The sequence below is a fragment of the Rhipicephalus microplus genome, chromosome 4 (genome assembly GCF_043290135.1).
Source record: "Rhipicephalus microplus isolate Deutch F79 chromosome 4, USDA_Rmic, whole genome shotgun sequence".
Lineage (NCBI taxonomy): Eukaryota > Metazoa > Arthropoda > Arachnida > Ixodida > Ixodidae > Rhipicephalus > Rhipicephalus microplus.
Genome location: NC_134703.1, coordinates 16,599,674 through 16,625,580, shown reverse-complemented (window position 1 = coordinate 16,625,580; position 25,907 = coordinate 16,599,674). Strand labels below are relative to the sequence as shown.

The 25,907-nt window shown below is 46.2% G+C and overlaps 1 protein-coding gene across 6 annotated transcripts in view; it reads right to left on the bottom strand.

Annotated features, from left to right (window-relative positions):
- The window catches only part of LOC119183490 (irregular chiasm C-roughest protein), a 662,802-nt gene that overhangs the window by 302,221 nt on the left and 334,674 nt on the right, over positions 1-25,907 (bottom strand). The window lies entirely within an intron of this gene.

Below are 25,907 nucleotides of genomic sequence, written 5' to 3'. Positions count from 1 at the left end.
TGATGAACGGGGCGAAGTGACCGTTCGTTCGTGTGTTCATCCATCCGTACGTCCGTCTATTCACGTGTCCATCCATACATCCGTGCTTCCGTCCGTGAGTGCTTCTGTCCGCCCGTTCGTGCGTCTGTGCTCCCGGCCATCCGTCCATGCTTCCATCCGTCCATTCGTGCGTCCGTCCGTGCTTCCACTCGTCCGTCCATGCTTCCGTCTGTGCTTCCATCCGTTCATCCGTGCTTCCGTCCGTTCGTCTGTTTCTGCTTCCATCCATGCGTATGTCCATTCGTCCATCCGTGCGTCCGGACGGACGGACGGACGCTTCGCCCCACTCATCATCGTTCACTCCGTAAATATGCTGTTTTTTTTTAATTTTGAGATAACCGAGTGAACTTCTCTCGTGTCGAACACAATTTGACAGAGCGCAGTGCAAAAACACACCTGCCATTAGTTTTTTTTTTAACACATGAAAACCTTCTATGATCGATATAATCTCGTTCCTCCTCCATATCTCTCTGGAATGCTTCGTGATGTGACTGCGGTTATGGTAATTATGACACCAGAATGTAAAACGGCAGTTTGCTGCTCAAGGATATGAACCTAATAAGCAGTCAATCTTTATTTATTTATTTATTTATTTATTTATTTATTTATTTATTTATTTATTTATTTATTTATTTATTTATTACAAGTACCTACATCGCCCATTGGGCATTGTTGTAGGGGGGTTACAGTAGAAAATAGAATACAAATCAGCAAAATTAAAAGCAAATAAATCGTGCATTACAGTATACAGGAGAAATCAACACTTGTAGAACAGCATTAGAACAAAAGTACAAAACACAGGATTATACAACGAAAGCAGTAATTATACATATAAAAATCAACAACCAAGAAAAGTACAAAGCCAACGTTAAATATATGGGTTATTTCAGCAGCTCAAAATGCTGTTTTAATGGCTGTTAGGAAATTAGAATCAGAGAATATTGGTATTTTTAGCGCATTCCAGTCACTAATAGAATTTGGAAAGAAAGAGTATTTAAGGACATTCAATCGACAGGTATAGTCTCTAATTTTATATAAGTGATCTTTCCATTCGGACATATAACTAGGCGTCTTTAAATACCGCTCTTTATTTAGCCCAGTCTTAACGTGATATATATTATAGAGAAATTTAAGTATTTGAACTTTCCGTCGTCCACAAAGGGGTTCCCATCCCAAGGCCTGAAGAATTCCAGAAGACCTTAATCTAAAATCGTAGTTTCCTGTAACAAACCTAGCAGCCCTTTTTTGCACCCTCTCCAACTTTTCTTTCAGTACATTCGTGAAAGGGTCCCAAGAAACACAAGCATACTCTCATCAAAGCAGACAACTAGTCAAGCTAATGTGGTTCATTTCATATGCTAACCTGGCTACTAACGAGGACAACCTTGAGACGTGACGCAATGATCCTTTGTCCTCTCTTCTTCGCGCGGTCTGTTCTTATTGTAGTGCTGCGAGTACATTTCAAACGCCCCATTTAACTGTCCAATATTGAACATAAAAAAGTAAAATTATTTCAGAGTCAAACACAGTATGGAGCAACGTTTGCCTTATTTTCCGTGGCTATCTTTTTAGCATTTTTTTTTCATAAGTCACCGAGCGGTTTACCAACCGACTATTGCCACGCTTGTGGGGGTGCGTCTAATAAACGCTGGGGCAAATAGAAATTTACATGCAAGTTGCAGTACAAACGATTTCCATGCAAGTACGGGCATAGTTAAACTTCTGCCCTGATTGAGCATCGGAACAATGCGTCACTGGCGACCACTTAAAGCCCCTTAGAAGCTTTAAAGGAAGAGGAGGAATGTTTAAGCGGAAGGACAGGGAGGTTAGCCAGTTCTTAGACCGGCTGACTACCCTATGCTGGGGAAAGGGGTGAGGGGAATAAAAGATGATAAAAAGAAATGTTGCAAAGTGAGAGAGAAAGAGATAAATTACAAAAGTAATAGCGAGAGATGAAAGGCCACATCAAAGAGTATAAGACACTAAAGTCTGTCTCTGAGGCCAGTTTAAAGTGTTGCTAGAGCCAGGGAGGCGTTTTAACGTATCTTCTTGAGCGCCGATGTAGTTAGGTTGTAATAATATGCACCTGCGGGACCGTTGTGAGCATAAGAATGATTTAGCCGTAAACCACTTACTTAAACCAGCTTGGGCAGCGCTGTTAGTCTAATTTTTTTTCCGCTGAATAACACCACAGTTAAGCACTCGACTTTTCCGTCCCGCATACACGCTTCCGCCAAGCCGATATCTGGGAAGTGGTCAGCTTACATTAACGCTTAGCGTGCATACATTTTCGAATCTCGCTGCAGGTGAAAGCTAACTCGGTTAAGCAAAGGTGGGTGCACACGGGCCGAGCAATTTGTATACCGAGTGAGGCTCTGATAGTGAGGGCAACACGGCGCCACATCAACGTTGCGATGTCATGGCGACCCTAAGCAGAAACAATGCCGGCGGTTTTAATTAAATCTGCCCCCCGAGAAAGTTGTGCTACCGCTTGGTGCGACTTGTACAAAGAAACGAGCCCGAGCTGAGCTCGGCTGGAAGCCGTGTTGTGGTGCTGCGGAACGTCGCAACACATGGCAGCTACGGCTGCGTGGAGTTTGTAAACTGTACCGCAATCAGGCTTCCGGGCAGCGGTGCACCGTGAATCGATCCCAATTTGCATGCTAACGAACAGGCCACCCATGGCAGCTGGTCCAGTCCGACACGCCCCAACTGTAGGCTGGTTCCTACCGCACATGCGGCGCCCGTTCATGTATCTCCGGAACGTTCCGATCAACAGCGACCAACCACAGAGCATTCATCTGGCTCTGCTCATTTCTGAAATATAAAAGGACGCGTTGGGCCAATGCCTAAACCAGTTGTGACTCATTGGGTGTCTTCTTCTCTACTTAAACATTTTGAATGCCAGCGCAATGACACTCACATGCTCTCTATATAATTCTTACGCAAATTATATAGCTTTGATAGATAATTCTGTGTATTTTAAAAGGAAAACATGCCTAGCAAAGAATATTAATTTTTCAAGTGCATACAGGAAGTTTTATTAAGGTTAGAAAATATGCATCGCTAGTTTCAGATCGTGTTCACATCGTTTCATAAACATGTACAGAAGGAAGAGCAAGACTCATATACAGCCTATAACAGTATTTCCTAAAATTCGGATGTTTGCACTAAGTCGCGCAAAGCTTGGCTCAGTGAAGCCCGTTGGCGGTCGTACTCTGCGTCGACCGACACGTCGAGATTTGAAAAGCGCTGCTTCCTTCTCGGCAGTGTGCAATCTCTCGGGACGCCCCATGGCAGTCTCGGCACGATCGGGCACGTGGCAATCCATGCACTGACGTTCACGCTATGGCTCCCTCGGAGGGGGGGGGGGGGGCGTGAATTAGCTACCGCGCCAGCACGGCTTGGCCAGGTGGTGCGGTATCCGGAAGCGGTGCTTGCTTGCTCTTTATATCAATAGTATTTATATCTCTTTCAAAACTTACTTTTAAAACTATCTCTTTTAAACTTGCGTGGGACGCTATGAGCGGCGTTTAACCCCGTGGCTATGCGCGACGGTTTCCATCGCGCAATGAACTCCCAAGATCCAAGGTATGCCGGATGCGAAATGGTCGATAAAGCTATGTTCCCGCTTACGTAACCCCCAAACAAGCATTTTATTCTACACTTGGTATTCTAACCTATACAGTCACCAGCTTGATTACAACCATTAAACTCTGATATAGCAGAAATTTGCATTTGTTGCAGATCCTACGTCCCACAAACTTTTCCAGTTTTGTGTACTGTGAGGATGCTTAGCAATGGCCGTGCGGTGAATTTATTACAACCCCGCCACCGTCTTTATGGTTTGACTAACAGCTTTACAATTAATACTTTTTCACTGTAGCGTGGCACTATAAATATCAAACAAAAAAAGGCAGATAATTCAGCCATAGAATAACCAAGTATAACATAATGCGATCATTTCACGCTGTGCGCTTGATTTATTCACTTATTTTTCTCGTTTTGTATAGAATGAGATTGAATGGTCCCTGTTTCGTTGTAAAGTAACAAATTAAAAATAAATAAATAAACGTATAAATAAAATGTGTCGTTTTCGGCCTAGGAGTAAGAACTTTGCAGGAGCGAAATATGTAGAGACGGGTGTTTTCATTCGACTACGTCAACGGAAAACGGTGTCGGAATGCAGCTTATTCGATTATTCTTTTTTCGTCTTTTTCTTCTTCTTCTTAATTGCATGTCCGGTTTCGATTCCCTACGGCATGTAAGAATGGTTGTTTCTGCTACACTACCATCGTTGGCCATCTGTAAGGCAAACTGTTTCATGAGATTTCACACACACACACACACACACACACACACACACACACACACACACACACACACACACACACACACACACACACACACACACACACACACACACACGCACACACGCACGCACGCACACACACACGCACGCACGCACGCACGCACACACACAAAGACACACACACACACATACACACACATCGTGAATTATAGTGTTTTACAACTACTATAATTCAAACGCCCCATGATACAGGCAGAATAACAGACAGCAGCCGGTTACCATTCGAAGTTTCGTATTGCCTAAACATTCTATTCCTTCAACAAGCGCGAAACACCGGTCGCTATACGCCTGCTATATAGGCAACAAGACTTCACTATAAACTTTTTGTGAAGTAAACAAGACAGGCCACGTTCAGGGGACTTGCTATTGTCTTTTAAAAGCTATCGCAGCCCTGAGAGATCTTTTTCACATGGTCATAATCTATCTTTCGCACATACTCTTTCTTTAACGGCGCGTGCGTAGTACTTTCAGGTCACGAACTGCATCGCTATCTGCGTGAAATACGCTATCGTATGAAGAGACCGCTACCTAAAATAAATCACAGCATATCCACGGAGTGAGTGATGATGAGTGGGGCAAAGCGTCCATCAGTCCTTCCGTGCTTCCATCCATCCGTTCGTTCTTACTTCCGTACGTCCGTCTGTCTGTCCGTTCGTCCATACATCCATTTAGTGAACACTCCAAGTACCACCATCTCGCATCTTTTCATATGTTCCTCTTTAGAGGTGCCGCTATCCAGCGGACATTTTAAGGACTAAACGAGAGGTGGCTCCTTCTACAAACACGGCACGTACGACACACGACGTAAGAAGCGTCACCCCTAAAAAAGTCGAAGAAAGCCTGTTGACGATTATTGGCACGGCACATGAACACCGATCGAACGGTAGAACTGTTCTAATGTGTAGCCACCGGAGATACGAAATTTCAGCCCCAATATTCAAATTGTACGTTCTCCACGTCTACGTTTATTGGGGAGCCACGAAACTTTAAAGATTTTACAATCGTTAAACATTTTCGGACGCAAGGTTGGCGGCACGCTTCTTCCTCGGACCTCTTTTCCTGACGCGTAATGACGCCACGCGAGCCTCGTTATCGGTTGCAAAATGACGCTAAACGCAGGTGCCACTTTTCTCTCCTCCCCACCCCTCCCCCGTCTTTCAACTGCCTTTTCTCCCTGCGGTCCGGGCCCCACGTGGAGACGCTACGTGTCCTGGAAAACGGGCCGCCATATCGAAAAGTCAGCGCCAGGGAATAAGCGCTCGTTTTACACGGGGTGTCCAAAGATAACAGCAAAGTATCGAGCGGGCGCTCCCGTTTACAGCGCGCTTTTATAGTCGGCGCTCTGAAGGAGCTAATGCGCGGTGAATATCGTAGCCCTTATCTCTAGTCACGGAGGCAATGTACGGTGGATATCTCGCGCCCAGCGAGGAAGGAGGGCGTTCACGAGTGCTTCGCTCAGTGCGCGGCAGGACGCCGCCTCTTGTCTGAAACACGCCGACAGCCCTCTCTCGGGGCTGGCAACTGACTTTTTTTTTTTTGCCTGTGCGTGCACAACGGCGGTGGCGCGGAAAGCGCCGGGCGCTCTCTCATCAGGAGTCTGAAGCGCGTCCTCTCAACCGGTGACGGCGCCCATCGTTTTCGGATAGCGGAGAGGGCCGAGATAAAGCGAGTGCTCTGACGTCTCGCCCGATGCGGCACGGCGCCACAAAGCGACGGATTGCTTCCTCGGGGGCCGCTCTCGCCCATGTGTGAACGAGGTAGTGAGACAAGTAAAGAAAGCCGCCGCGGCCGAAAGGGAAAAGAAAACAATCCCACTTGGCTGTAAAGCGCCGATTATATTGATACTGTCAGCACCAGGGACTGTGTGCCGCGTCGTCGTCGCAACCAGAGGCGTGATGCGTTGCGGCCACGCCCACCGCTACGCGTGCGCGCTTGATGGAGGGCTGCGACTTTTTACAACAGCCGAGGTTTGAACGACAGCACCAGCAGCGACGCAAGTGATCCGTTGTCACGCCGCTGCTCTTGTTATGAAACACCTCCCCCGACGGCAGGCGAGCCCAAGCGGTTCTGCACGTGCTCGGAGACCAAAGAGATCGCTTCAATTTTCGCTACGAAGTGAGGCAAAAAGCGCGTCCGCCTGTTTGGTGAGTGTGATTGATGAAGGGGTCGCGCGCGCAGAACCTCCATGCTCGAGTGCAGGCTTCGAATTCGTGTGTGTGACGTTGTAGGATGATGCATCGGCGATACAAGCATGGCCTAACCGCGTTGTTTGTACTAAAGGCTGTCGAGACTAAGTAGTTCACCAGTGCGGGCCTGTCTTGCGTGGTGGCACGAACCAAGAAAGTGAATGACAAAATTAAGATTGCAAATGCGACGTGTTTTATGGTACCAGTGTAATCACGCGTCAAACAAGTATACCCTGCTTAAACTAAAAGGTGGAAATCGAAAGAAAAAGAATCACGTTCATCACTGTGGTAACAAAACAGTAAAGTCCCGTTTTCCGGAACTGCACGCTTGTTTGTGGGGACGACATGTGAGAGTCCTTCGAATAAATAGGTATTGCCAACGTTAACACGCACGTAAGTAAGCTTGCAAACCACTCCAATTCAAGCATGATTGCCTTGGTCTGTAACCTTTACAACCAAGTTAGCCCGGTAAAAAAAAAAGCCCAGCCAAATGTGCAGTAGTTTCGAAAAACATTCAGTCATGGCTGTATAGATGACGTCATGAGCATAACATTATGCGTTTGTACAGAGCCATATCAGTTTACTTCATCACGGAATAGCGAGCACCCCAGCCTTTACACGTTTTGGCAGCATATAAATATCGGGACGTAAGAATAGTAACACTCAGCATAATTCATTGCCGTGTTATGGCATGGCTAAGCATTGGTTAAATGTCAAAGAACTTTACGGGCATGCTCTCGGCATTTCCTCAACAAGATTGATTGATTGATATGTGGGGTTTAACGTCCCAAAACCACTATATGATTATGAGAGACGCCGTAGTGGAGGGCTCCGGAAATTTAGACCACCTGGGGTTCTTTAACGTGCACCCAAATCTGAGCACACGGGCCTACAACATTTCCGCCTCCATCGGAAATGCAGCCGCCGCAGCCGGGATTCGAACCCGCGCCCTGCGGGTGAGCAGCCGAGTACCTTAGCCACTAGACCACCGCGGCGGGGCGCATTTCCTCAACAAGCATACTATACAAAACTATGCCTGTAATCAACAGCTTTCAATATGTTAACATAGCTTGACAATTATATGAATTCTTTTTTTTTTCATTTTTAGTCCAAATAGACATTTGAAAATTGCATGCCGACCATAAGAGTAGTCTAATTTTTTACGTGTACCCATTCAAAACGCGGTAAACATTTGCGTTAATCACTCAGGCATTCAAGTGGCTGAAAATATTAACTAACTTATTTTTTAGTTATTCTCGTTAAGGTGCTTGTTACAACTAAACAACTTAAAGTAAAAAGTTGCGATACTACAAATCGACAGCAGAAATCAAAAAACTATATATACATCGTTTTCTAGGAGTATTTTCAGCTGAAGCCAAGGGTGTGACATAATTTCGTCTCATGGGGAAGGCACATTGGTGAAAAAATTAAAGAAGGCTGGCTAAGGCAAAAATTGTAGGAACCGAAATATTGCTAATGACAAATTCTCTTGCGATAACTTGAGGTGCGTCGTGTGGGGTGGGGGAGGGGGGTGCAGAGCACTGAGGGCAGGGCCGCTCGATCGGCCACTGGTATTCGGCGCGCTCCCGAAGAGCAGGTGAGATGTTGATGAGCGAGCAGTAATGTACCATGTAACCAAAACATTCGAAGCCCCGGCATTCTCTCTGGAGCGGCAGAAAAATACGGGAGAAATGTGTGAGTTGGATGTTCGCCATTGTTCTCAATCGCAGTTACATGATATGTCTGTGCAACCACGCATCCAGCAAACGTAGCTGCGTACACTTTGTAGCCGTCGTCGTCGCTATTCGTAGAAACGGCGCCAGTGCCACCACAATTATGGGTGTCGAAATACACAGTTATAGCATTTCAACCGCGCTTACCGGCTGAATAAAAATTAGAACAAATAGGGAGAATGTGTCGTTTAACATTCACGTGAGTCTCGTCGTACTGAACCTACTCCGCTTTTCAGGTGAGAGCACTACAAACTGCTATTGGCTGCCCTCGGCACCGCAAAAGAGCTCGCCCTCTACCACAGTGCTCCTACTCTAGTTGGACCACTGGAACACGCCTGCTCTGTAGAGAGCTTTCTCGGCGTGCTTTTGAGTGCTCCTGTTCCCCTGTGGAGTGTGCCACGATCATTTCAAGTGCGAAGATCTCGAGGGGGGACGCCATGTCGTTACTTTGCGTAGCGCCGGCAAAGCCACATATAGCATAGCAAGATTTGGCACATTGAGCGCGAGCTTGCGTCAAATGGAGGTCTTCTTCCTCTTGCTCTTCGAGCGCCTTGATGATATGAAGTGTGGACATTACTACTATGGGAAACACAGCACAAACAACGCATGAATATCAAGCAGGAAGCTAGGGAGAAATAGAAAGAGAGAGAAAGAAAGAAAAAAAAAGGTAGGAAGAAAGCAAGAGAAAATGGAACGGAAACAACGAAAGCTGCCCAGCTCCATGCTTTCTTCAAGCTTGGCACCAATAGGTCGAAAATGCCTTGCCTTTTTACCTTGGTCGAAGTCCGTAAGTGTTCTCACCAAGTTTATTAACTGCGTGTGCTGCATACTACAACAGCACTCCAGCAAGTGCTTCCGAATAGATTATCCCAAGAAGTTCAGTGGGCTCTTAGTTGCACTAACAGCACATTTTTACCAGATTTTAAAAAACTACACGCCCGAAATTTGTGCCACTTTAGAGATATTACATGGGGAAGCATGACTGCGTTTCATTTCACAGATTTAACATGCACTATAACGTTATTCTGCTCTTTGGCAACGTCGCCCCCTCTATACTGCGCCCCACGGTCAATGTTAGCCCTTCATTATGGAGTGCGCCATCCTGCACTGTCATTCTGCACGATCTGCAAGGAGTGTGAAATTGCGCGAACGCCCGCATTACCCTTCCTGAACTCCCACATTGTGCGTCGCTTCGTGCAACGCTTCTCCTGCCCCAGCGGATCCCCGCGGAGAACAGCTCCCTTCGTATTTCCTTCCGTACTCCCATATAACTCGACGGAGTCTCGAGTGCTGGTGGTGCAGCGAGAGAGGTTCGGTGCTTTGCTCAGCACCTAACAGTAAGCAGCAGAAAAGTCCGCCGCGCTTCTGTCTAGCGTGCATGACTTCCGGCGGGAAACAAGCGCGGAGCTGCGGGTGGCTGGATCGAATGCAGCTCCTTTCCGGGGGCGGAGAGCCTATACGCCGGTACAGAAAAAGGGCACCGAAAGGCGGTGCGGCGTGGATACCTTACAGCGCCCGGCGATTTTTCTCGCTACGAGCTCGGCGTCAGCTGCGCCTGCAGCTCGCATCATCTTAAAGGCAACCGCCAGCAAGCTCACATTACGGCTACATTGACTACGGAGGCATCTCCGTGGATCTCTTACTTTTGCGGCCCGTACCGGCGAACATTTCCGCTGCCATCTCTGGAAAGATTGCGAGTAAGCCGTACACAGATAACAGTGCCGGCGTACCACCACCCAGCGTTCCTGCCTCCGACATTCCACGCGCACTTGTGGACCGGCGTGAGCAGCCAGGTTATGCTTGAGTGAGGCGCCTGGCTGCGAAATGGAACTCTTCCGGGCGCGGTCCACCCGTTACCTACCCTCCTCGCTTGGTCGACCGGGAAACAGCCTTGTCAGGCCGACACGATTAGCTTTCTTTTCTATCGGGCAAGGAAATACACGCTCCGGCACTCTTCGCCAGCATGTTCCGCCGAGAAGTTTCATCGGCATTTTGCCTTTTTGCTCGTCAAAGACTCCGCTTGGCGGCGTGTTCATGTTTTGGAAGACAAGGTCGAGAAAGAATTGGCGACCCACGCCAAGCGAGCCTGGTGAGCAAGGACCGCACTGTATGATGCGAGTCTGGTGATCTCAGGTGGCATTGCGAGCTTATTTGTGGATCCATATGGGACTGACACAATACGATACAAAGGCTGTTCTTTATCTTAATAGATTTATTTTCTCACGCATGGTATCGTAATATCTTAACAATCATCTACTCACCGCAGCTTGAATGCCGACCCGAAGGCCACGGTATCGAATGCCTCTCATGGCAGCTGCAATTTGATGGCGGTGAAATGCTGGAAGCCCATGTGCTTCTATTTCTGTGCACAGTAAAAAAATTGGCAGATCCCACGTACAGTGGGAATCGATGATATGCGAAGCACGAATGGGAAATGTTTATTGTTGCTGAAGCACAACGTTGCGAGGTGGAGATAAATGATGCCGTACATTACTTTCGTGCCATGATTATCATGTTGGGATGTGTCGTTCACCTTCGTCATCTATTCACGCCACGTGACACCAAATTTAGTGTATGTGGAGCTAGCGAAACGGCCACAAGCACGCTATGAGCGTGGTATGTTGTCATGTTCTTACATGAAACGCGTGTCAGGATTATCGTGTTTGCATCAGTCATATATTTCCTCATCCATTGACGTCACGTAACGCCAAATTTGGCATATATGGAGCTAGCAAAACGGCCATGAGCACACCATGAAGGGCCCAATATACTCCACTGTATAGCGTTGACGCGCGCGCACGCTGGGCACAGTGACGCTATGTTAGCAAAACGCGAGCACTCTATAGTCTCACGCCAGGCGCGACCAGCATCTGTCGGCGCGGCCCTACGGCAGCCGGCGCGAAGTGCGACATGCTGCATTTCGCGCCGATGCGTTACCCAGACAATACTGCGTCTCCCTCTTTTCGTGAAGGAGGGGCGCTGGACGCGCTGAAACGCGCATGCGTCAAAGCAACGCAGCGCGCCCCGCGCCTGCGTGGATATAGCAGGACCAGCTTCTGGCGTGGCAACGCCGGCGTGACGCGACGAAATCAACACCGGCGAGCACGCGCACCACACCACGTCTAAATGTATTGGCGCCTTGACTGTGGCATGTAGTCATCTTTTCACGTGCCACGCATCTCACGATTATCATGTTTGCAGCAGTCGCATACCTTCGTCATCCATTGGCGTCATGTATTACCAAATTTGGCACATGTGAAGCTAGCGAAACAGCCAAGAGCGCGTCATCAGTGTGGCATGTAGTCATGTTGTTATATCATCATGTCGTGATTGTCATGTTTTATGTGTCATTTACCTATGTCTTCCGTTTGCGTCGCGTTATACCAAGTTTGGTACATGTGAAGCTTGCGAAATGTCCGCGAGTGCATCAAGAGCATAGGATATAGTCATGTTTTTACATGACACGCATCTCATGATTATCATGTTTGCATCAGTCACATACCTTAGTCACCCATTCACGCCCCGTAATACCGAATTTCATTCATCACAAGCTAGCAAAACGGCCGCGATCACATCATAAGCGTGTCAGTGGTCATGTTGTTACATGACACGCATCTCATATTCATCATGTTTGCACCGGTATCACAGCTTTGTCAGCCATTCACGTGCCGTAATACCAAACTTGGTATAAGTAAAGCTAGCGAAACGGCCGCCAGCGCATCATGAGCATGGCATGTAGTCATGTTGTTACATGACACGCATCTCAATATTATCATGCTTGCACCAGTCACATACCTTCGTCTTCCATTCACGTCCCGTAATACCAAATTTGTTATATGTGACGCTAGCGAAACGGCCGCGAGCGCATCATGAGCGAGGCATGTAGTCAGGTTGTTAGATGACACGCATATCATGATTTTCATGTTAGGGACTGTCGCTGGTGTTCGCCATGCAATCATGTCATGCCATACCAGTTTTGCAACATGCCATGTGAACGGAATCACCGCAACAGCTGCAGGACCACGAAATGTAAATCATGACATTCATGACATGCATGTTATGATTTCCATGTTATGACTAGTCAAATATGCTCGTCATACAGTCATGTTATGCCATACTAAGTTTGGTATCGATACAATTATCGAAACGGCCAGGAGAGCTAAAAGTCGTAGGCGGATAGATAGATAGATAGATAGATAGATAGATAGATAGATAGATAGATAGATAGATAGATAGATAGATAGATAGATAGATAGATAGATAGATAGATAGATAGATAGATAGATAGATAGATAGATAGATACGCTCAAAGTCGCCGAAGTTCGCTAAGAAACGCGTCACATTTAAAACACTAGAGGGTCAAAACCTCGGAGCCTTCTACAATGACGTCACTCATAATCATATATTGAGGTCTTAAGACATTGAAACTGCCAAAATTATTATTAGCCATGTTTAGTCTATCACTACTAAACCTCCAGTCTGACCTAATCAGAGCTTCTACAATATATTCGCAGAGGCTATTCTATCGTTTTTCTATTTCATATATATAGTATTGTTCTTGAAAGAAGTAAAGAAGAATGAGCACTTCTGACAGTGGTCGTTGAGCTACCGAAAAGCTTCAATAACGTATTGCTTGATAAGACGGAAGAAAACAAGGAATGCCCGCATGAGGAGCGTATTTTCAATAAAAGGTGGGAGACACACCGCGTGCTAAGAGACAAATATAGAAAGAAAAAAAAGATGCGTTTGCGAAAACGCTAGGCACACGAGCTGAGGCACACGATTCGCGGGAAAGAAACAGAGAAAGTAACGATAAGGGAGCAAGAAACACATTTCTCGCTCCTGAAAGGACAGCAGCACCGGTTCAGAGAGACAAAGGTTTTTTCGACCCGGAGAGTTTCCTTCTCTCAACGGTCTGCGCCCGCGTTCGGGTAAAGACAGCGAAGCCATTGCCTGGTAGCATCGGCGGCGGCATCGAATGCTCAACAAAGAGAAAACCTGGTGCGACGAAATACGGGTCGGAGTTGTACCACTGTAGTGCGTTGCGCTCCACCGACATCTCACCCCGCGTAAACACGCGAGAGCGTTGGCGATGGATCAAGTGCGCTTTGCGTGGCGCATAAACGAAGTAGCGACTACGGCACGCACATGGAAGGAAGCGGCTGAGCGTTTCACTGACTCTCAGTTTTTCTCAGCATCCCTTCGTGTTTCTCTGCTCTACGAAGCACGCACGCAAGAAATTCGGGGCTCCAGCTGCGCTTACAAAAGCCGCCGAGATCTATCCTCGTGGCGTCAGCTTGCCGCCGCGCTTCGGAGAGTTCGCAGCGCGTATATCGTAGACACTGCTGCTGCTACTGTTGCTGCTCTGTAGGGCCTCCTTCTCGCCAGTCTTACTGGGGCCGTATAGCGAGCCGGGTTCGAAAAGCTACGGGCGCATTCGCACTTGGTAGAATGGCTTTTACTTGCTTGAATTTTTTTTTTGGCGGGCGCCCTTATTTATACACGCCCTCATCCAGACCAAATACGGCTTCGCTATAGAGACGGCAAGACACGTTTGTGTAGCACCATGCGAGAAAACGGAAGGAAGAGGCGGCCGGTAAGTGCCTCGAAAGTGAGCGCTTTCGGTGCTTCTTCTTCTTCGTGCTTTCTTCGAGACAATGAAGGCCTAGGCTTTTACGACTTTCACTGTGCCTTGGTGCGCGAGTACGTATGCGGCGGGCTGCTCAACTCACGGCCGGCCGATGCTCACCGCAGCGATATTCCGTGGCAGAGTACAGTACGGCACTTCCAGCGGCTGCCGCATCTTTTACGCGGTCCCTCTGCGTTCTTCGTTTTTGTGGCGAGAGGAATCTATACTATGATCCAGAAGCTGATAGAAAAAGTTCCTTTCTTTTTATTTAAGCCTCTTAGGAACGTATGACTCCACGTGGAGTGTAGAAGTGCCATGCAGAGGCGTCTGAAGTTTCGGAAGATTCGGTAAAGGATAACACTTGGATTTGAACACACATAAATACTTACGCTGCACGCAGACCTTACTGCCATTCTCAACAAAAACTAGTTCACCTAATGTCGGTTTTCATTGTTGCTTTTCCACGTTCTGTGCACTTTAGCCAATTATTACCTCATTCATTATTCATTTATTCTATAGTGCCGGGCCATTGTGGTAACCTTAAGGACATCAATTCATGACATTTTCGCGCCTGTGGAGCAAATACATTAAAGCTTTTTAGTACTCTCGCGCGAAGGCATAACGCATGACGACATTCCTTCTTAAGCTCCTCTGACGTCCCTAGCAAGCTTGTAATGACAGATTTACAGTGATGGATTCCATGAAATCACAGATGAGACAAACATCGGTGGTTGTCAATTAACTGTCCTGTTATTTTTGTACTGATTTCAGAAAATCAACGCAATATAGAGGCACATTTCCCAGTGTTAATTGGAGCCACTAGGTTCGTCTAATTAGTTTTCTAAAATTTTGTTGTTGTTGTTGTTGTTGCAGGAAAGGATTGTTAGTATTTGCGTTCACGTCATTCTCAACTTTTGGCGCTAATATGCACGACTAACAGACCATTGTGAGCTTCACCAAACCATTCACGTCTAAACTGCACAGGGGTCATTGATATCGCCAATTATAGGGTCACTGACGGAGTTACTGATAGAAAGTTTTTGCGTTTGAAGTAATTGCATGTTTTATATTGACGTACCTAAGGGAGCTGCAAGTTCCTGTCATTTTACGCTAAGGAATGATAAATAGTACCGATGTGCAACGCACAACAACTATAAAAATAATGCGCGGAACAAATGTAACCATGGATTCTTCGAAACAATCGCACCATCAAAGTAACGCCCCCTTCTGGCCACAATGCCTTGTTACTCCCACAGTAGCGTCCCTTCTACATCCCGCACAGCTAATAATGAATCTGCGCATGAACTGCGATGACTCCTAGAGCCAATGTTCAATGTACAATAAGAGAGAGAGATTATAATGTGAGAAAGGCAAGGAGGTCAACAGAAATCGCGGCATCTGGTTTATCACCCAGCACTAAGGCAAGGGGAAGACGAAGAAAGTGAGGAGCAAAGAAGAAAAGCAGAGAAAAAAAATTGATGGCAGATCCACGAGGTGAATGATGATGTGATTGGGCGAAGCTCCTGGAAGCAATAGGGTGAACTTTTCTTCCGGTAATTCGCCTGGCGATATGCGCGCTTCATCGCCGCTTCCCATTGTCGAACGTTTTCAAGATCAGCTTCGCGACGTTGACGTGCTGCCTCGGCCTCTCGTTCCCGCACGGAAGGATCTAGCCGACGCTGACGTGCTGCTGCAGCTTCTTGTTCACGTACGGTGGGATCTTGCCGACGCTGCCTTGTTGATGTGGCTTCTTGTTCCCGTACAGCAGGATCTTGGCGGCGACGTCGCGCAGCTTCCCGGCGCGCTTCTGCCTCTCGTGCTCTCACTTCAGGGTCGCGTCTGCGAGCGCGCGCCGCCGGTGCCCAGCGCGCCCACCTTTCGGCACCCTTATCCATACGAGCACACACCAACGGCAACAAGCATCGGCAACTACAAACCTGTATTGATATGGTTTTGATTATAAAACCATTGCTTTAGAAAACACCTGGCGGCTTTCGTTAAGCAGCTGGCGTCTTCTTTTAGATGCGGAGCATCTTATACTCGCGCCTTGTAGTGCGCCGTCCGCGCCGTCCGCACCGCTTCTCGAGCATTCGACAGCTGACGCGCGCGCATGCGCCGTCGCGCCGTCGCCCACTCTTCCACCATCTGTGCATCCCTTCCTCCTCTACACACCGCGCGCGCTTCACTCCTCCACCATCTGTGCACCCTTCCTCCTCTACACACCGCGTTCGACATCTACAATTCTCCTGATTCTCCAGTGGACGCGCATGTGGCGTCGCGCTTCGAGAACATTCAACAGCTGACAGTGCATGCGCCGTCGTGCTGTATATATACTCAAGGTCGGCGCTCGCTCACTCAGTTGCCGCTCGTCGGTTCGTTTGTACGGCGCGTCGACGTCCAAGGTCGCGGTGAAATGAATTCCAACGAATCCACAAACACAATGATCGACGTCCCTTCGACCAGCGCCGCCCTTTCGCATACGTGTGTACGTGTTCACTCATTTAACACCCCCTCCTACAACCACGTTAACCAATTTAGCCATCGACCCAAGTAAGTCGCAATTTAACACCCCATTTCACAACCACGTTAACCAATTTAGCCATCGACTCAAGTAAGTCGCACTTTAACACCCCGTTAACCAATTATATGGTCCGCATCCTCCTCAGTGTTCCCCCGAGGGAAGCTGCGGGCAATTTTTTGTCTTGCTTTAGAAACATCTGGCGTATTTTCGTTTTGCTTTTAGAAAACATCTGGCGTCTTTCGTTGGTTTATTTCATCAATCAACGACGTTTTGAACAAAAAAATTTATTGTTTAATCACGCACATGAGAAATCTCACCAGGCACTACCTTGCAGGTAAACAATGGTTGCTACTGGGAATGAGAGACAGCAGAAGTCGGCTTTTAACACTTCTACTTCTACTAACGTTTCCTACTGGAACATGCCAATGACAGCTAATGGGAAATGAGAAACAGAAGAATTCGGCTGTTAGTTAACGCGCACGCTGCGAATTTTTTTTTTTTATTGTTCAAATACGCATAGGAGAAATCTCCCACCGGCACCACCTTGGAGGTCAAAGCGTAAGATTGGTTACACACTACGACTACGACTACGACTACGAAGGACGAACGGGTGCCGCTATAAGGAGCTTCACCCCTATTAAAACAGAGTGTGCTATAGCATATTAAACAAGCTGAAAGTTCAATAAGGCCTTGACTGATTTACTGTGCGAACACAGATTGTGTCAGCTTTCAAGCACTGACTGTTGTGACAAGGGTGTGTCGTAAAGACGCAATAACGCAGCAGCTAGCGGCTGTCTGTGCGTGCTGTAGCGAGAGCAGCGACAGAGAACGTGCTCCATTGTTTCATCGCTGCCACAATGATCGCCAGCAGCTCTTCGACGAAGGGCATGAAATCAAGTTTCATTAGCTTCCAAGTCACGGCGACGTACTGGGCAATGAACATGCCGATGCAGCTGCTTCATCAGCACACGAAGACGGTGCATAAGAACCTATGTCATTCTGAAGGACTGATGCTGCCATGCAAATGCGACAAATTGCTAATGAAGATGTAAAATCCCTGTGGACTAAAGAGTGTTTACGGAACACGCGACTGCATAGTCTGGACCCATCTCGTCAACTTTGGCCTCCGTCTGGACTCTCTCCACTTGAGACAATAGTGCTTTGCCGACTGTAGCTTGGTGTTGCTTTCACCAAAGGTTTCACTTTCCGAATCGGCATGGGCGACAATACACCATCAAATCGTCTGTATTAGTAATGAAGCTATATTTAAAAAATTGGCATGAATCTACATGTTACACTGTAAATGTCGTCGAAAGACGATAGTCTTGCGTCTGGAGAGAGTGAACCAAACGTTTATTTGATGTTCTGCGCAAAAAAATCGGTGAAGGGTATTCTGGAGGCGCTGCGTTAAAGTGCCTCGAGCATGTGGCGGAGGCGAACGAGCGCATCTAGGCACGTTAGATACATGCGCCATGTGGCAGTTATCTTCGAAAACGAAGGCGTGCAGCCCGCGGAGAAAGATGTGCGCCAGTCTCGCAGGTGACAAGGTGTAGAACGCAAAGCGACGGGCAGGTGCCACCAACGTGACGTCGTAGCAAAGCGTTGCAAACACTTTTTTGAGCATCGCGTTGCACTGTCAGCGTAGCGCGATTAAACGCTACATTCCCTACAGAGTTACTTGTGTGTGCCTCTTCTAGTATAAAGGCAGACATAGAAAACATCGAAGTTTTGTTGTGGCGCCTCAGATATGTGCAATAATTACTTTTAATTGACAATCGCACAACTATGAACGCTAAACCTTGGGCAATATTGGTGGGCGTTGCGGATGGGATTGGCAGCTTGATGCCGTTAGAGGTATCGCTATAGGGCAGACAGACAGACAAATGTACAGACAGACAGACAGACATACAGACAGACAGACAGACAGACAGACAGACAGACAGACAGACAGACAGACAGACAGACAGACAGACAGGCAGGCAGGCAGGCAGGCAGGCAGGCAGGCAGGCAGGCAGGCAGGCAGACCAAATTTTTTCCGTCTAAGGTCCCCAAGAAAGACTATCGTCTTCAAAATGTGATCACTATTGAAGAACCGCCAACTAGATCTACTACTGCAAAGTTCGGTGCTAATTGAATATTGCTTCATTCCTAGATGTCAGGGCCGGGAGAGGTATCGCTAACAGATCGGCTCTTTCCCACCACTCGAATCTCGCGCACTCCCTAATGTGCGAATTAAATGAGCCGGTTAATTCGCCTCACGCATCTTTTGTTTTGCTCTTCTTGAGTCCGAACTACCAGTGTTCATCGGCGCATGTAATTGACTCATTAGTTACGGCCGTGACCACTGATTCGGAGTGCATAAATGGCGCACTTGGCAACCAGGGCGTGCAAAACAAATTAGCAACATTGGTGCACTTGTAACGAATCTCAGTTTGCCACGCGTCTAATGGATTCCAGAGTGATCCCTTTGTAATTTCGTTATGAGCGAACATTATATGAAGACTGCGAGAGAAATGAATTGTCAAATGAAGCCCAAGCAGCAGTCTTGGTTTCAAAAGAAATTATTTCCGCTTGGGTCACGGCAGAGCAATTAGGAATAACATGATTTGATTTTGTTGTTAGTACATTCAAATAAATCGTGATACCGAAGACAGACCACCGAAGATATTCCTGTTACAAATAAAATGATAACAGCAAGAGGTGGCAAGACACAACAGCCCCTGTAAAGAATGGTCTTCAACCATAAAAAAATCATACTTCCAAGCCCTTGCTGATGCAGTCAACTGAGATTTACACAAGATGGGATCAATCAGAGATTCACAGTGGCTTGTCATACGTGTCGGAAAAGATATGACACTTGTTTACATTGAGTGATTAGAATAGCAATATGAAGCCATAATGTTTTCTTGTGACACGGGCAAAAACAAAAATATAAGCAAATACAAAAATAAATGTTGGGTTTTAACTTACCACAATCAGCATATGATTATGAGAGACGCCCTAGAGGAGGGCTCCGGAAAATTTGACTACCTGGGGTTCTTTAACGTGCACATAAACGAAAACACACGAACCTCAAGCATTTTCGTCTGCATCTAAAATGCGGCCGTGACCTGCATGTCAACAGCCGATTGCTTTAACCACCAGACCACCATGGAAAAAAAAACAAGGAAAGACAAACCGCTAGACATCATGCCCGTTTGGCAGTGTGCTGCCAAACGGGCATTGCCATTGTTGATACACGTTTTAACCTTAGCCACAACAATGTAAAATGTAACTTGCCCAGAAGCCTATTATGCACCGTTGCAAGGGTGTTCATATTTAACGTTTATAAAATCATATATCACTGCAACCACAGTGTACGGTCCGCCAACATTGAGTCTGCAAAGGGTGCTTTTGCAAACCAGTTTCGAGACGTGGCGCGACTCTGTGGTTGAATACGTGATTGTCATTGACATTGCTTAAGTTCGATGCCTGATGCGACCCTGACATTTCATATTTGCGTTCGTGTGCTCAGCGCTCCGGATGTCAGTTTGCCTTCACACTCTAGCATTTAAAGAGTGGTGTGTTTTCACCGTTCCTAGGCAGATGTCAATCGCCTGTGGCATATACGCGCATACAAAAAAGTTGTACTTGTCAAACCGTCTTACCATATCAGATAGATAGATAGATAGATAGATAGATAGATAGATAGATAGATAGATAGATAGATAGATAGATAGATAGATAGATAGATAGATAGATAGATAGATAGATAGATAGATAGATAGACAGACAGACAGACAGACAGACAGACAGACAGACAGACAGACAGACAGACAGACAGACAGACAGACAGACAGACAGACAGACAGACAGACAGACAGACAGATAGATAGATAGATAGATAGATAGATAGATAGATAGATAGATAGATAGATAGATAGATAGATAGATAGATAGATAGATAGATAGATAGATAGATAGATAGATAGATAGATAGATAGATAGATAGATAGATAGATAGATAGATAGATAGATAGATAGATAGATAGATAGATGAAACACTCTATGTGCATGCGGTATACAATGAAATGCTTCGCATTCAATATAACTGAAAGGAACTTCACGAATAATGAACACGTATCGCAGCTCCATTACAATGAAACCTGAGGCACTGCGTAGCACGGGCATCCTACAATTTGTTCTCGCGGGGTTCCGACTGCGCCGTTTATGTAAGCGTCGATGACGCCAAATGTTTCAGGTAAGCAGATATATATTTTCTCCCGCACAAGTAGAACGGTAGGGAGAATCGCGAACATGGTGTGTGGCATGTGCGCTGCTTCTTTCTGCACTTCATCGACTTCCTGCGTGTAAGACAGTTGGCACAAGCGTCGTCTGCAGCCAGCTCCGTCAGGTTGTTTCCCCATCAGGTGTAGCGACGCAGCCCCGTCACAGCGTACACGGGGAAGTGCCTTCGCTCGATCAGCGATGCAATGGCATCCTCTTTCACACGGTCCATGAGTCAGCCACGGGTTTCCAGAAATTGTTCATGATTTTAGTTCACTATTAGAACTAATTCTTAATTATTTTTGGTGGTTACATCGTTTCTAGCCTTATTTGTTAATTCCGCAAAGTTTGAGCATTAATAGCCTTGTTTTGTCTATATTGAGCGCTTTACTGTGAGCCTGATCACGCTGCACGAGGTGCATAGATGGACAAGTCGGGTCTCTATAAAGTGTTACGCCCTTACAATGCTTTGTACCGATAACGCATGCGTTTAGACAGCCTTTGTTCAGCCATTAGATACTTGAACGAAATCGCTGCGTAACCCAAGCAACACGTAGCACATGAAGCATTCCGTGTAAGTAATTGCTGCTACAGAGAGCAAATTGTAGCTTCTGCACCAAAATAATACAGCGAGCACATCATTTCCTACTTGTATGTAGTGAAGAGTAGTCTCTGAATAGAAAACGAGAAGAAAAAATCACAGCATATTCACGGACTGACTGATGAACAGTGAAACGAAGCGTCCGTCAATCCGTCCGCCCCTCCGTCCGTTCGTTTGTTCTTGCTTTTATTCGTCCGTGCATCCGTCTTTGCCTCCGTCGGTGCGACCGTCCATCCACCCGTGCGTTCGTGCATCCATCCATCCGCCTGTGCGTGCATCTGTCTGTCTGTCTGTCCATCCATCAGTACACGCGTCCGTCTATCCGTGCGTCTGTTTGTCTCTCTGTCCACCCGACCCACGTCTGTCCGTCCGTCCATTGAGTTAGCACTCCAAGTACCACCATATCGCATCTTTTCATCATATATTCATCATATATGAGTACCGCCATCCAGCGGACATTCCAAACACTAAACGTGAGGTGCCTACCTACTACTACTAATACTACTACTACTACTACTACTACATACATACATACATACATACATACATACATACATACATACATACATACATACATACATACATACATACATACATACATACATACATACATACATACATACACATACATACATACATACATACATACATACATACATACATACATACATACATACATACATACATACATACATACATACATACATACATACATCGCGGACGCACGACCCACGGCAAAAGCAGCTTGGATGGATGGATGGATATGGCTGTACCCTTTAGATCGGGCGGTGGCTAGCGCCACCAAGCCGTAGTACTTAATGAACCAAAAACTAGATTTATTTTTTCCCTTAAATAGTGAGGTTGAGGATTCGTACTTTGCAGTGAAGGGTTTAATTTCTACTCGTGCATTGAATTTAGCCACCAATCAGATAACCTCCTTCTAGTTAATTCTACCTGCTTAAAGTCTATTTTGCCCTCCCTGTCCCTAAACCCCCGTGCTTTGAAAAACTCTGCGCCATTATCCTGAACTATTGGGTGAAGCCCTTTGCAGAACATTTTCAAGTGTTCGGCAGTTTCTTCTTCCTCTCCACACGCACTGCATACCGTGTCTACCCCTTCGTATTTGGACCGATATGTCTTAGTTCGCATTACTCCCGTCCTGGCCTTAAACAGTAGAGAACTACCCCAAGTATTATCATAGATCTTTTCCTTGGCAATTTCCTGCTTAAAAGTTCGATAGATCTCTATTGCGGACTTCTTAATCATGCCAATTCTCCACATATCGGTCTCAGCTTCTTTGACCTTCTTCTTAACCGATAATTCTTTTCGGTTTGGCCCCCTGCTGCTTTCGAAGTATTTTCCACTCAATTTTCTGGTTCGCTTCCTCCATTTTGTATCGACATTCTTCATGTACAAGTAGCTGAATACCTTCCTAGCCCAACGCTCCTCCCCCATTTCTCTCAATCGCTCCTCAAATTTTATCTTGCTGCTAGCTCCCCTGCCCTCAAACGATGTTCATCCCATATCACCTTGTACTCCCTGATTTGGTGTATTTCCGTGAGCTCCTAAGGCAAGCCTACCTATTCCACGTTGCTTAATTTCTAATCTTGCTTGAACTTCTGATCTCATGCACAAGACCGCATTGCCGAACGTCAGACCAGGAATCATGACCATTTTCCATATTCCTCTCACAACATCATATCTATTGTAATTCCACAGTACCCTGTTTTTCATTACCGCTGCATTCCTGTTACCTTTAGTCGACACGTATATTTCGTATTCCCTTAGGTACTCGGCCCCATTGCATATCCATACGCCCAGATATTTGTATTTATCTGTTATCTCTAGCGTGACCTCTTGTATTATAAGCTCACTACCTTCACTGTCATTAAAAATAATGACTGTGATTTTTCCTTACTGAATCTGAAATCTAACCTATCTCCCTCATTACCGCAGATGTCCACCAATCTCTGCAAATCTTCCTTGTTGTCGGCCATTAGCACTATATATATCATCTGCGTACATTAATGCTGGTAGTGCCTGGTCAATGAGTTTTCCTTGTTTGACGAAGGAGAGGTTGAAGCCCAGTCCACTTCCCTCTAATTTGGCCTCTAATCCTTGTAGGTACATCATGAATAATAAGGGTGACAGGGGATACCCCTGCCTAAGCCCCCGTTTTACCTCTGCAGGCTTGGATACGTGTTTTTTCCACTTTATAATTACCTTGTTACCTATATAGATATCCTTTAAAAGATTAGTGACTACATCTTCCACGCCTAGTGTGTCCAGTATTCCCCACAATTCCTCTTGAACCACGCTATCGTACGCTCCCTTGATATCCAAAAATGCTAGCCACAGGGGCCTGTGTTCTTTTTCTGCTATTTCGATGCACTGCGTCAGTGAGAACAGATTGTCTTCAAACCTCCTGTGTTTCCGAAACCCATTCTGCAGTTCCCCCAGCACCCCCTCATCCTCTATCCATGCCTACAGTCTTTTCTTTATAATCTGCATTGCCAGCCTCTAGACCACTGATGCCACTGTTATAAGACGGTAGTTGTTTATGTCAGCTTTGTCCCCTTTCCTTTATAGACCATGCTCATTTTGCTAAGTTTCCAGTCATCGGGAACTACTCCATCGATTATGTTGCTCACCGCCTCTCTCAAAGCCTGCATAGACTTCGGACCTAATGTCTTTATCAGCATAATTGGAATGCCATCTAGGCCTGTTGATGTACTACTAGGAACACTTTTCTCAGCCCTTTCCCACTCTTGTTGTGAAAATGGAGCCATTGCGCCACTTGATTCATTCTTGTCTATTGTGGTGCATAAAGCACTTTTTTGTTGAAATTTTTCTGTCACCCTTGTTCTTATATATTCGATAGCTTCGTCCCCTTCTAGCCTAGCACCTTGAGCTGTAGTTATAAACCTCTGCTCTAGGCTCGTCTCATTTCTTAGGGAGTTCAGATGGTTCCAAAATTTCGCAGCTGTCTTTCTATCTTTTTTATGTACTTCTGCCAGCCACTGAGCTCCCTTTCTTCTAATCTTTTCATGGATCAGAAGGGATGCATCCCTTCTACAGCTTAGAAAGATTTCCCATTTTCTTTCAACATCATCTGTCGGTTCACCCCGCTGCTTAGCATGTCTGTGTTCCTTATAGGCTTCCTGGCGTTTTGCTATGGCTCTCTTAACTTCCTCATTCCACCAACTTTCGGGTTTGTGTCTTCTTTTCCGGGGTGACTTGTCACGTACCTTAGCAAGCTCTACCTCAAACAGTATAATTAGATTCGTGTATTTCGACACTGTTATTATCCTCATTGATTACTTTCTCAATTTGTTTAGTGGCTATTTCAATTTGCCTTTCTGATTAAAAATTTTCCTGTAGCTTCACTCCTAAAATGAAAATGCCCCCTAGCGTAAATATAACATTTTCCTTTGCTGGTCTATAATAAAATTACACAGACGTATCTGTTTTATAACATCTGCATTGATTTATTCCACCAACAACTATCACCTAGCGGTGAATCCTGAAACGAGGTGGCTACGTACTGCATACATGGGCGACGACCAATCCACGCCTTAAGGAGCTTCGCCGCTCAAAATGCAAAGAAAAGCAAAGAGGCTGAATCATAATGTGGTGGAGGGGTAGAGCACACACCTCCCTTTGGGAAAGTGCTGGGTTCCAGTTACAGTGACACCAGGAACCTACCAGCTTTTTTTTTTTTTTTTAATGAAGAGAAAGCTACGGCTACCTGGCGCTGAGTATCTTTATCATGAGAATTCATTTCTTTTTTCTCGTTTCTGTATTTGACGCTTTTCCTCATACTTTTCTACAACACTGCCCCATGATTTAGTGCAGTTCGCAAAAATAAGCGCCTTTCTTAGGCTGGGGCCACCACACCTACTTCTCTCACTTGCTCTTTTGCCATCTCTGTATCTATCTTCTTCTCTGTCTATAGGGCATGAAGGAGGAGGGTGCGGGATAGAAATAGAATGGGAGTGTAACAGGAAATAGATACCAACACAAACGAAATTACCACGCACACAGAACACTAATGCTAACGATCTTCTACCTAAATGTGACAAGCTTGCCTTTTTCTGTATATCATTAGTAACAACCCCTCACTAGCCACGCGTAAGGTCAGTGAAGCGCAAATTTATTCTCGCAACAGCAGCGCACTCTAAAAAAGAAAACACCAAAACCTTGCTGATGCTGAATTTTCTTTCACATTGCAGTCCCCATTTTTCAGATAGGAAGGACTTTCTATTTCCACTCTTGAGGACAAAACACATCAATGGAGCAACGGAAGAAAGCAAAATTCGAAGAAAAAAAGAAACAACACGCAGCTGCAAATATGGAGGAGTCATTATTTTTCTCTTGCTGTCAGTTTTATTTTGTTCGCGGCGACTGATGATCACATAGGACGGACAGCCGTGGAACGAAATGGCGCCGATAGATTTGGACAGGCCGTTCGTCGTCGACGAGACTGGGCCCAGCCAGGCGAAAGACTGCGACGTAATGTGCCGAAAGCGTCTCGGCCATTTAGCCTACAATGGGTCCCCC